The 11,785-nt window shown below is 43.8% G+C and overlaps 1 long non-coding RNA gene across 8 annotated transcripts; it reads left to right on the forward strand.

Annotated features, from left to right (window-relative positions):
- The first annotated feature begins 261 nt into the window (after positions 1 to 261).
- On the forward strand, positions 262 to 9,428 carry LOC127300916 (uncharacterized). Of its 8 annotated transcripts, XR_011748599.1 has the most exons (12): positions 262 to 1,089; positions 1,198 to 1,411; positions 1,613 to 1,714; positions 2,377 to 2,643; positions 2,782 to 3,005; positions 3,349 to 3,435; positions 3,524 to 3,875; positions 3,965 to 4,025; positions 4,391 to 4,567; positions 5,656 to 5,900; positions 6,405 to 6,535; positions 7,306 to 9,427. It is a non-coding gene; the product is annotated as an uncharacterized lncRNA (long non-coding RNA). The 8 variants fall into 8 exon arrangements; XR_011748598.1 differs by having other exon boundaries at positions 3,965 to 4,567; positions 7,306 to 9,428; XR_011748595.1 differs by having other exon boundaries at positions 3,524 to 4,567; positions 5,656 to 5,699; positions 5,810 to 5,900.
- Positions 9,429 to 11,785: the final 2,357 nt, after the last annotated feature.

Consider the following 11,785-nt stretch of genomic DNA (forward strand, 5'->3'; position numbering starts at 1 on the left):
CGGCGGCGGGACTCTTCGAGATGAGAACTCGCTCGGAAGAGGCTGATTTAGCGGAACCGTTTCCGCTTTGTTCCGTAATTTGGGCGATGCGGAAGTCTCAAGCAGGATTTTTTTTTAGGCAAGGGACGTGGGGAGATGGTAAATGCAGCGGAAATGGTGGGTGGGGCGAATAGAGCATTCTACACCGTGTGATGTGAGTGGATGGAGGGTCAAGATTGAATTTTCCTACAGCACTTGCCTTTATAAGTAGTAGAGATACTTTGGTGCTCCATAGAATTTTATGAAGGCTGAGAAACACCTATGCAGTTCCCCGGGCGTGTGGATGTAGCCTTGCTATAATAGTGAAAGCGGTGCCACGCCGCTTAATGGTGCGTCGATTCCCGAGCTGCCAATTTGCCCACCATCTCTCATTTCCTCTTTTTCGGTCGCCAACCCGCCTTCACCACGTCGTGCCGCTTCTTGGGTGACGATGTAGAGGCGGCCGTGAATGGCGCCGCTGTCGAGGTCGGCCGAAATTTGGACGGAGCAAGCTGCTGCTGAATGCAGCTGGGCCGGATGCGTCGAGCGGCGGCTGCCGCAGAAGTCAGCAGGTAGCGCGGTGCCTCTTCTTTCCAAAACGAGGGCCTCCTCTCTCAGTTGGCCGTCTCGCCTGTGGTTGTCTCCATGGCGGTACCATCAATCATCAAGATGTGCCGCTAGGGCCAGAGGCCACTTCTCTCCCTCTGCCGTGTGCGCAGCTATCAGCTTGCTGCACCCTCCTCTCTCTCTCTCTCCCGAGACGGCTGGTGGCGTGGAGAAGGATCTCGAACGTCTCCTTTCCTTCTCGAGGTGGCTGGCGGCGAGGTTGAGGAATGATGGCCCGGTGCCCTCCTCTTCTTCTTGACCTGTGCGGCCATCCCCGTGGCCAATTCTCTCTCAAGTGGAGGACGTGTGGGTGGTCGCCGGCAGAGCAGACGAACTGGAGTGGGGGCGGCGCTCAAGCCTCCTCCTCTCACCGACACGGGCGCCCTCCCCCCTCTCTCCCTCTCTCCCTGGCTGTCGTGGGAGCCCCTCAGATCCTGTTGGCTCAGGACCGGAAGCGGGAAGGAGGTACGTGCCGATGGGAATTTTCTGATGATTAAGGCCTCTGCTCTGTGATTTTGGTGCCTAGAAGTGTTTGTTGGTATGCCTACAAGAACTCAATCAGTGTATTTTCAGATTCTCACTTGGTCTGTGTGGCCTAAAGCAATTCATCCAACGGACAACCCATATGCTTAGCATGCAGTGCATCTGAGATTTCTTCTTGCTAGCCTGGATATATTATGGCTGCTGAGAGTGGTCTGATGATCTGAATTTTTTTCGCTGTAAGATTCCGCAATTACATATTGGAGCTCACTGTATAGTCAAACATGGACTGAACTGGGTGTTCGAGGTACGGTGCCGTGAAGATTTTTCTCCATATGTTTTTTTTCTCACTACACTATTTTGGTGATTTGCAACAAATGCTTGGCAATATATATAGTGGGTTTATTCCTCTAGATTTTGCTCACTGCACTATTCAGCACGTACTATAGAATTGTAATGGTTAATTTCGATGATGATTGATGGTTGATATGTTATCTTGCTTTGCCAGGAACTGAACATTCAAAATTAACGTTCATAAGCTTAAGGCACCAACATTAGTGCAGCCCGGTTGACCCATAAGTTCTTACAGTTTCAAGGTGTTTCTTTGAAGGTATTACAATTTCTCCTTGCTCTTAGCTTCAGGATGTGGCCAGAAACGACAAGCTTTGCATAGTAATTTTATCATGGCCAATGTCACAACCTTGCAACTATTTAAAACTTGGCACTCATGCTTAGTACTCTGCTATGGATAGTTTTGTGGGTCATTTAGTTCTGAATCACCATGTGCCACAGAGTGACCTCTCATGTGCTTAATGATTCAAATTTTCTTTAATGTGAGAATTACTATCTATGAAAAATGACGCCGTCACAAGTGGCGACAATCGTATTTAATCATCTCTGTTTTATTAGCATCAAGAAGGCTCACGATAGAAGAAATTGTATGACGGGAGGACACTAAAATAGATACCTTATCAGCAATAAAGTGAAATCTGTTCACCTCCCAATCATGTTAGGTTTCCAGATTATTTCAGATTTAGATACCCGCCAATATTTGTTCGCAAAGCTACCAACTGATAAGTGATATTTTTACCCTCTGGTGCAATTTTGGTGAACTGTGAATATGAAAATGTTTGGCCTTTATGGACCTTTTCTTTATTCAGCTGCACTATATGTGAATTGAGAAGTATATTGATTCCTTCCTGCAGTTAGGGTGACCCTCTACTATTCTTACCCGCCGCCGTGGCCATCATCGGTGCGTGCATCGGGTTGCAGGTCTTGGCGGCATTCTAGATGGTGTTGCCGGCGTGGCTAGGCCTCTTCTAGGCGCAGAAGGCGAGCCGGGACCTGGTACCTGGAGGCCGCGGCAAGGGGCGCATACATCCTTCTGGACATTGTCAACCGGTGGAGCAGGTCGTGGGTGAGGCCGTCAGGAGGAGCATGCTGCAGTTGCGCTTATTAGATTCTCTGTCCAGGGCTTCTCCCCACCACTGGTCCTTGCTTTCCCCACCGACGGCTTCTCCATTTGCTGTTCCGTTGATGGTGATAACCCGACCCCTTCTTCTTCCATCAATTCTCTGTAACGTGTTGCCTTGGTTTGACCTGTAGACAAGATTGCATTTATTTTGCCATTCTCATGTGTTCATGAATTAATTTTCAGTCATTTCTTTATGTTTGCAGGCTGCTCCCGCTGTTCTAGATAGTTGGAGATGTTCTTGATCTGATGTGTTTAATCTAAGTGTCGAGGCATGAACACATACCAATGTTGGTTTTCTGAAATATTTAATTTATTTTGGCTTGACTAGCACTTGGATTTCAAACGAGGACGGAGTTGTTTTTCTTTTGGCATTGGTCTAATTTTTTTGCCATGTTTGGCTGTGACTGCAATTGCTTTGATGGACCAGGTAGGATATTGCCCTGTTAAACAAAATTCTAGGAATGTACGCAGCTGTTGAGATGTGCTACCGCATAAAAAATATTGTATGTTCCAAGCTGTTGATTTATCAAGTTTGTTTATCTAGCTATGGTGTGGACTATCTGTCGATGAATCTTAACTTTAACACATACTATTCGGTTTGCATCAAGGATATATAATTTTCCTGAAACTGAATTTTTTTTGTTAACTGAAACTCTTACAGTCTTACTCATATACAGTTTTAGTTAAAACCACGGAAGTAACTGATCCTCAAAAAGCTGAGTGCGAAACAACACAAGTAACTAATTGGCAATTGTTTTGTTTATACATAGGTCGGTGCTCTTACTTGGGCAGTACCACCTACTGGCAGTAGATTAGTAATGGATGGATACACATGCACAGGTCACCCGCTATCTCAGGTATTTTCTCCAAATCCATTCATGAAAATGGGTGTTAGGTATCTGCATGTTATGTACATTTCTGACTATGTGAGCAAACTGTCCCCAGCTACTTCTGTTGGCTCGAACCGTTTGTCCAGCTGCTACTTCTGCCCGTTGTCGAGCCATTTTCTCTTGACGAGAGCATGCTGGTTTAGCCTGTGATTTTTCTGTTGACATGGACGCTTGGAGGCTTGCAATTCATCTTGGCTTATTGGATTTCTTTGGTCTTTCTTAAAGGTGATCGGTCTTAGTAATTCTACTGATTAATCTTCGGATCTGCAGGCTGGCTCTGTTTATTGTCCTTTTTCAGGCTGCTCTTCTTCAGGTTCAGGTCCTACATCAGACAATGGGTGTTGTCATGTTCTCTTTCTTGATGCACTCGTGGTTCAGATTTGAATATGGGGTACACATATAAATATGTATGTTCTTGGAAGGGACTCTATGCTATTGATACTATACTGCTTATCAACTTGATCTCACACTACGCCCTCAATGTTTGAGTTGAAAGGTCAATTATCAAGTGGCATACAAGACCTACTGTGAGGGCGAGATTCAGCACAGAAAAAGAAGTACAGGACCAATACAGTTTTCGATCCAACAGTGTTTAGCCTTCCCTTAAGTTTGTAGTTCTTGCTTTGGATATTGGGTTACTATCGAAGAAATCTTCTGCTATTTTGAATAAATCGGCATGCACTTTCTTTTTCTGAAATCTCTATGTGTCATCAGTAAATAGGGTGAAGGTCATAATGCATATTGCTTGGGTAAACAAGAATTGGATTGGTGGAACAAATATTACCTATGAACACTGTTTGAAAAGATGGGATTGCATAACAAGAAAATGTGTAGACAACTTATCATGTCTTTTTATCGCTTTCATATATATGACATTTTTTTTCCAGATAACCGTCTTTGTCTTATCCACTTAAATTGGCAGGGTAATCTGCGTTCTTGCTTTGAAGGGCGGGCCTGGTGCAGCGGTAGAGCCTCACCGCCTGTGACCGAGAGGTCCCAGGTTCGAGTCGCGGTCTCCTCACATTGCACTTCGTGAGGGTAAGGCTTGCCACTAACACCTTCCCCAGACCCCGCACAGTGCGGGAGCTCTCAGCACTGGGTACGTCCTTTTAATGTGCGTTCTTGCTTTGTATCCCTAGATTGACTCTTCAACCTTAGCCATTTTTTGAAACTCCAAAAGGAGACTCCCGTGCGCCAATTTTATTTTTCATATACAATTCATGGTAATTTAGAGGATGAGATGCATGTTTCTGATACGTGTAATCAGATAGATTAATTGTTACCAAATTAGGTTGTTTGATGCCTGAAAACCAATTTCTGTATTCTGTAGCACGTAGTGGTGTAGGACTATTTGCCAGACATTATTGCTGGTTCTTTTTTTATTGGATCAGGCATGGAAGTTAAATTGCATTTTTTTTAATCTGTAAAATTGTTTGTTCTTTTTTTAGTATCCAATATGTCACAGACCGCTCGATAGATAGATGGGCTCTCACGAATTCATAGGTTACAATCCCCAGCATCTTGTCGGGAGGATCGAATCCAGATGAACTCACGAGTTCATCGGAAGGGGGAGAAAGAGAAGTCTCAACCACTCGGGTTGTTTACAGGAGAATAGTTCTGACTGCTTTCCCCATCCTCGCTTTGCTGTCTTCATGGTGCGGCATTTTTATCACGAGAAATTTCTGGACCCTTATGATGTGTGCTCACATGAACTTCGTGTTCTCTTCTTTTACCTCTGCCATTGAATTGTTCGCTTATTACATTCCTTTATTAAAAATTAGAATGCTCATATAGTGCATTATGTTTGCCTTGAGCAAGTAGCATGACAGCCGTTTGTGGAATTAAACTTGGTGCCTTGCTTTCTGTACCTTTTTGTTTAATGGATGAACTACTAATTTCTTATTTGCTTTATATGTTCCAAATGCGGACATTAAGAGAATTTTCATATATATGCTTAATTGCAGAATTTCTTCGCACTTGTGTATTCTGATGCTTTCGGTTTAGAAGAAACTTATATATTTCAGTACCGACCTTGATCCATTTATTTTGTTAAGCGCTGCCACCAACTACTCAAACACGAAGTACCAAAAATATTCTCTTATTTTCTTGGTCAAAGGAAGTTCCAGAATTGCCTTTTTAGACTATATATGTAGGTAATTGGTTCGATCTTGTTTCATTTTTTGCTAGGTTTCATTGGTTTATCATTGAATGATAACTGGTAGGAGATCAAGGTATGGAAGAAGACTCTTGAATTTGTGGGATAACATAAGTGAGGGACCTGTTCAAATAACAGAGGAAACTGTAGCGTACAAAATTCACTATGAACTGCATTTATCCGCAGGATCATTCACACACTATTTTACCTATCCTGTGTGACCCTTCAATCCTGAAAAATTATTTGTCCTGAACTCCACCTTGGCGTCTGGCCGTCGGTAAGTACAAGTCCTAGTAGTAATGTACAAATGTACAATTTACTGAATGCCACGTCTGATTCCTGCCTATTTCCCAACACTTTCTTTTGTTTTTGTTGTGAACCTGACTATCCTCTCAAAATCTTCCACTCTCTCGAACAATATTACAGCAAAATAATCCTAATGACTTATGTGTAAGCAAGATGATTGCAGAAGTCCCAACTCTCGGCTAAAGGAACTAAACAACAAAGTTAGATTTTCCTATCATGATGTAATGTCCTTTTTATGATGTTGGGATTATTGTTCTTATTATACTCTCGAAGATTTCATACTCTAAGTGGATAATTCTCTGTTCAAGGCTTCACCTAAGTATAAGGCCTACTATTAGATTTTATCATGCTTACTTATTTCCTCCTAAGTAAAAAAGCTCCACCTTACTAGGTGGATGTCCGAGAAAAGTGTCACTTCAATAAGCTAGATATCATTGTAGAAAGATGTTGATTTCAATTTCTATTTTTCTTGCAGCAACCACCTAATTCCATCTCCATCAAAGTAAAGCTAGCTCAACCACAGCAAATAGAAGTATATGTGTCGCTGAAATGACCAAAGTAATTGTTCCCGAGACATGCTATAATATGGAGTACCTCCATATCCATGTATGATTATTTTACCTATGCAGTATATATGAATAGCTTGGAAATGCATAATTGTTTGTTCTTTCTATGTTAAATACTACAATAATACATATAAAAATGGAATACTTAACCTTTGTTTATACTGCCAACACTTGAAATTATACTTCATTATAGCCAAGAAGCAGCAGAGCAAATGAAAAAATGTTAGAAATATTTTGGTACATTAAATGAAGATACTACTGCCTTGACCGATTTGTGATTAAAAGGAAAAGGAACAGTGAACAAATTTAGACATTTACAGGTTTTGGATGGTTGTTTCCCTGATCAAGCGCTGCTCTTTTTTCCCGCGTATTTGCTTTTCTGAAACAACTTCCTAGGTGCACAAAGGAAATCAGTTCTCTTACCTTTATTTTGTGGGAAATTAATTCTTAGATCCATTTAAATGACATAGTAATCACTCAAATATATTCAATGTTGTGAATAATTTTTAATAGCAAAGTATGATGTTCATATTCCAAACAAGATATTTAAAAAGAAACAACTCCTTTCTTCACATGATAGTGCATAGCTATATATGTGTCTATGAAGGTAGTTCCAAAAGTGGAGAAGTCTATGTTCATCATCGTCCTTTTCAATTTGTGCTACAATCAATAGTTGTTGTGATTTTCTTAGTAAAGAGATGGACATGTAATCAAATATATAGTTGAACTTAATTATTTCTGGTTCTTATGCATATATCTCTTCTTCATCTGATATGTAAGATTGTCTCATATATCCACTTCCTTCTGCAGGATATTGAGAAATGCAATTGACTTGAAAAGGTTGCTGAACTTTTGAAGGACATCCAAGCGGGTTTGCTTAAGAGTGTTTCCGCAGTATGTTTCACTTCCTTCATTACCTTGGTAGTCAAAATGTCTTCTAATGGTAAAATAGGAAACCAATACTGATAATTAATTTGTAGATGCAATGATGTTTCACCATTCGGTTTTACAAAGTTGAACCTATAAAAAAAACTAGAGTGATGATACATAAAAGGGATATTGACGAGCTCCACCTGAAGTGCTCGCGGATAGAGTCTGAATATTTAGAAAGTCAGCTTTTCTTTTATTTTGCCATAGTATCTTGCCGAAGTTGATCACGTGCACATTAGATATTACCAACAATAGTCCACCATAGATGAGGCAAGTGCGCAACTATGGGTTTCACTGCTTTGTTTGTAAACTTTACAGACTGTTCATATATGGCAAGATAGTAAGGATGGAAGCTATAGCTTCAGGCACACGATGGAAGATCATGGCGGAGAGTTTGATAATTTTCTTTTTTGCATTCATACATTTAGAACGCACAAAACTTATTACTTCTTTGTCAACATTATTATGATGGGGGATAAAATAGCATCTAATCTAGAGCAGACGGTCCAGGAAGTGCCAGAGCTTGGAGAGAATATATGGATGCTATCCTATATAACGAGTATATGACGATTGAAAACAAATAATTAGCCACATCTGTATCAAGTCGTTAGCCAATGGTAGCCCATTCTGTAATATAACTTGATGGTCTCTGGGTTTTTTTCTCAGAAGAATTGTGAGCCTGTTTCTTCTTATGTTGTTAATAGTGAGATGGTATTCGATCCTTAATTTGTTTGGGTTATAGAGCCATTGCCATCACACGGGTCATTGATGCCACTGATCGGGCGAGAACTTAGAAGCTTACCACGGCAACTAAGTGCCGGCTTCACCGACGGTTACAAATGTTGAGCATCTGACGAAGGAAACATTAGTCCTCATAGTTATTGCGATGGCGGTTATGGCCGCCCCAGGGTAACATGTCATTCATTCGTTTGATAGCTGGCTCCAAAGGATGCATACACTGTGATACGGGGCGACCTTCGGTCTTCACCGCATCATGTGCTTCATCGCCAAGACGGCACGCTAAGGTGAATCTTCTCCTTTACGCGTGCCTCGAATCGCCTATTTGGGACGATATACTACTTCATACCCCGTCATATCTTGATGATAGGAACTCGACGACAAGTACGGGGAGAAGAGAGGATGCCATGGAGACCCGAGGATGCAAGACCGATGTCACGGAAGCATGGAAGAGAAGGAGAAAGAAGCGCTGGACGCTCCAGGCCGGAACTTCCGCCCAACATCGCCGGAACTTCCGCCCAGATGCTGTCAAGACTGAAGATGCTCGCACAACAGAGCTGTGACTGGAACTTCCGCCCCTGATGGCCGGAACTTCCGTCCAGGACCGGAACTTCCGCCCAGGACGGCCGGAACTTCCGCCCCATCGAACCTCAGCCAGATCTCAGCCCACTTTGGCTTGTAACTTACCCCTTCATCCCCTTGCCTATAAATAGACACCTACCCCCACCTTCATGAGGGAGAGATGATGTTTAGATGAATTGGCTTATGCCTCTATTATCCCTTTGTGGATTTGGGAAACCCCCACCTTAGGTGTGATCATCTATTGTACCCCTCCTAATCCGGATCTTTTCCATTCTAGTAATTCTATCAATTGAGAATCTCTTGCTTTGCAACTCTATTCTTAGTTGGTCTTTTACTCTTTGGACTTCTATTTGGATTTGTCGATCTTTTGCAAGAGATTCTACCTTTGGTCTTTCTCTCGCAATTCTATCGGTTGGTGGTTCGGGCCAACGAGGATAACCGATTTGTGTGTGTGCGTGTGTTTGTATCGTGTTCTTCGCGTTCATCCACTTTCCCCGCGAATCCCCCTCCGCAATCACACTCACCCGGGTCAAACCGTGAAGATTGGGCACACCCTCGGGCTTAGCCCGCATCATATGGTATCAGAGCAAAGGTTGCCACGGATTTGACCCTCCGATTCCACCAATTTCGCCCAAAAATTTGCCCAAAAAATTTTCCCCAAAAAATAGCTCGAATTTGGATCTCAGGATTTGTTGCGTTGTTTGTGGTTTTGGTCCACAGATCTGTTGTCTTTGGTGTTGATCTATCATCCCTCCAATTTTCTCCGTCAAATTCCATCGTTTGCCCCTCCAAATCCATCGATTTCTGCTCCATTTTTCGCCCCGCGTTCGTGCAGTTCATCGGCCCAGATCCAGATCTAAACAATTTGGTATTTTCGGTACTTCCGGCGTCAGGCAGCGGAACTTCCGGCCGGCCAATTTTTTTTTCTTTTTTATCCCATCTGGTCATCGTCGTCTTCATCGCTGCGCTCGCGCCGCCCAATTCGCCACAGCACGCGAGCCACCTGCAGCCGCTCGCCCCGCGCCTTTGGCCCCACCACGCTCGCGCCCGCGCCGCACGACTCGTTCCCTGGTCAACGCCAGATCCCGCTCCGCTCTCCCTGGCCACGCGCTCGCACGCAACCACAGCCAGAATCGCTCCAGATCGCAGGAAAAATTTCACAGACCGGAAGTTCCGGCCAGTATCAGCGGAACTTCCGCCCCAGCGGTACTTCCGCCCAACTTCCGCCCAACTTCCGGAATTGCGCGATTTGGCTCGCAGTAACCCATGGATACACGCTGATAATTTCTGGAACTTGACCAGAAGTTCCGCTCGGCGCAGTTTTTGACCCAGTTTTCAGCAACTTTTGACCCCCAACTTTGACCCAACTTTTGACAACTTTCCGGAGGCCGTTTGACTTCAAATTTTGACCATAATACCACCATCTTGACTCCAAAATTTTGACCACTTCGCCCACTCCTTTTGACCCAACTTTTCGGGCATTGACTTTTGTGTTCGGTTTCCGATTTGGAGTGCATTGGTTGTCTATTACGCTTCCGCGCCTACACCAACACCGCGACAACACCTTTGGTACCCCGGATTCCGGCGCAACTTCAACATCATCATCGACACCACCTCGATCATCGCAAGTTCGTGTGCTTGACACCGCCTAACATCAATAGGTATAACTTGCCCCACCCCTTGTAGCCCCGTTTCTTTCTTTGTGTACCTATCCCATTGAGAGTGGCTTTCCGAGTGTTGCGAAGCATTGCACAAGTGTCACGACCGTGAGAGGGTGTGTGTGTGCGTTGTGTTGAGCAAAGCTCCGAAGCAAGCTCGGTGAGAAAGATACACAAAAGAAGAAAACGTGTGACATAGAGAAAAATAAAGCTTCTAAGCATAGAAAAAAAAAGTGAAAAAAAAGAGAAAAAAAAGAAAAAGAAATACAAAAAGAGTGTGTGTCCACCGATACAAAAGAGTGCAAAGCTTGTAAGCACTAAGAGAGAAAAGAGAAGAGTGACATTTGTGCAAATCTAGTTGCTTCTCTCATATGCAACCAAGCTACGGTCTCTCTTGTGTTGGCGCGACACCGAGCTAATAGTCTTCGTTAGGACCATCTTTGTTACTTGCTCACTTCCTTGGTCGCGCTAACCCCATTGTTCTTCCTTGTGTGTGTTTCCGTGTTTCCTTGACATAGATCACCGCTTTTGACATTTGACTTTGGATCTTACCCACATTTGACAATAGACATTTTCTTTGGTTCTTTTCGTTTGCTATCCACTTCCTCACCTACCACCATATAGAGTTCTTAGCCTTTTGCGTGTGCTTTGAGTGTGTGTGTGAGTACATATCGGTTATTCTCTAACTTGAACCATTTTCTCGATTTTGGTTTGCGAGTTTTGACCTTTTGGTAGTTCTCCTTCCACCATATATACACCAATCCGAGAGACTAACATGTATAGTGAGGATGAGCCTATGGAGGACGACATGGAGTACTATGAGGGTGATAGCTCCGCAAGCACCGAAGATATGGAGGACCATGTGGAGCTCAACACCGACAATAGCTCCGCATGCATTGGCGACGTGACCGACATCGAGCATCTCTACACCGACCATGACTCGCCAAGCATGGACAACATGGTGGACCACCACTCCGAGCTCGACTACAACATGGACGACATGGTGGAGCACTACCTCGACCACGACTACGACCACGCCGACATGGTGGAGCACTACCTCGACCACGACTACGACCATGCCGAAATGGTGGAGCACTACCTCGACTACGACTACGACACCATGATGGAGCATGGCACCGAGCACTACCTCGAGCACGACATCGACACCATGGTGGAACCTAGCTTCGACTCCACCTTGAACAAGACCGGTGCCTACAAGTTCCCCATCTTGGCAAATGGAACTACATATGAAGATAGAGGACCTTCAAGATGGCGCAACCATGAGAGTGCTTATGCACACGATCATCTACATCGAGCTCATCATATGGAACATCAAGAGCGCCACCACCATGATCGCCATCGACACTCTCCTCCGAGCTCAA

The sequence above is a fragment of the Lolium perenne genome, chromosome 7, assembly GCF_019359855.2.
Source record: "Lolium perenne isolate Kyuss_39 chromosome 7, Kyuss_2.0, whole genome shotgun sequence".
Classification (NCBI taxonomy): domain Eukaryota; kingdom Viridiplantae; phylum Streptophyta; class Magnoliopsida; order Poales; family Poaceae; genus Lolium; species Lolium perenne.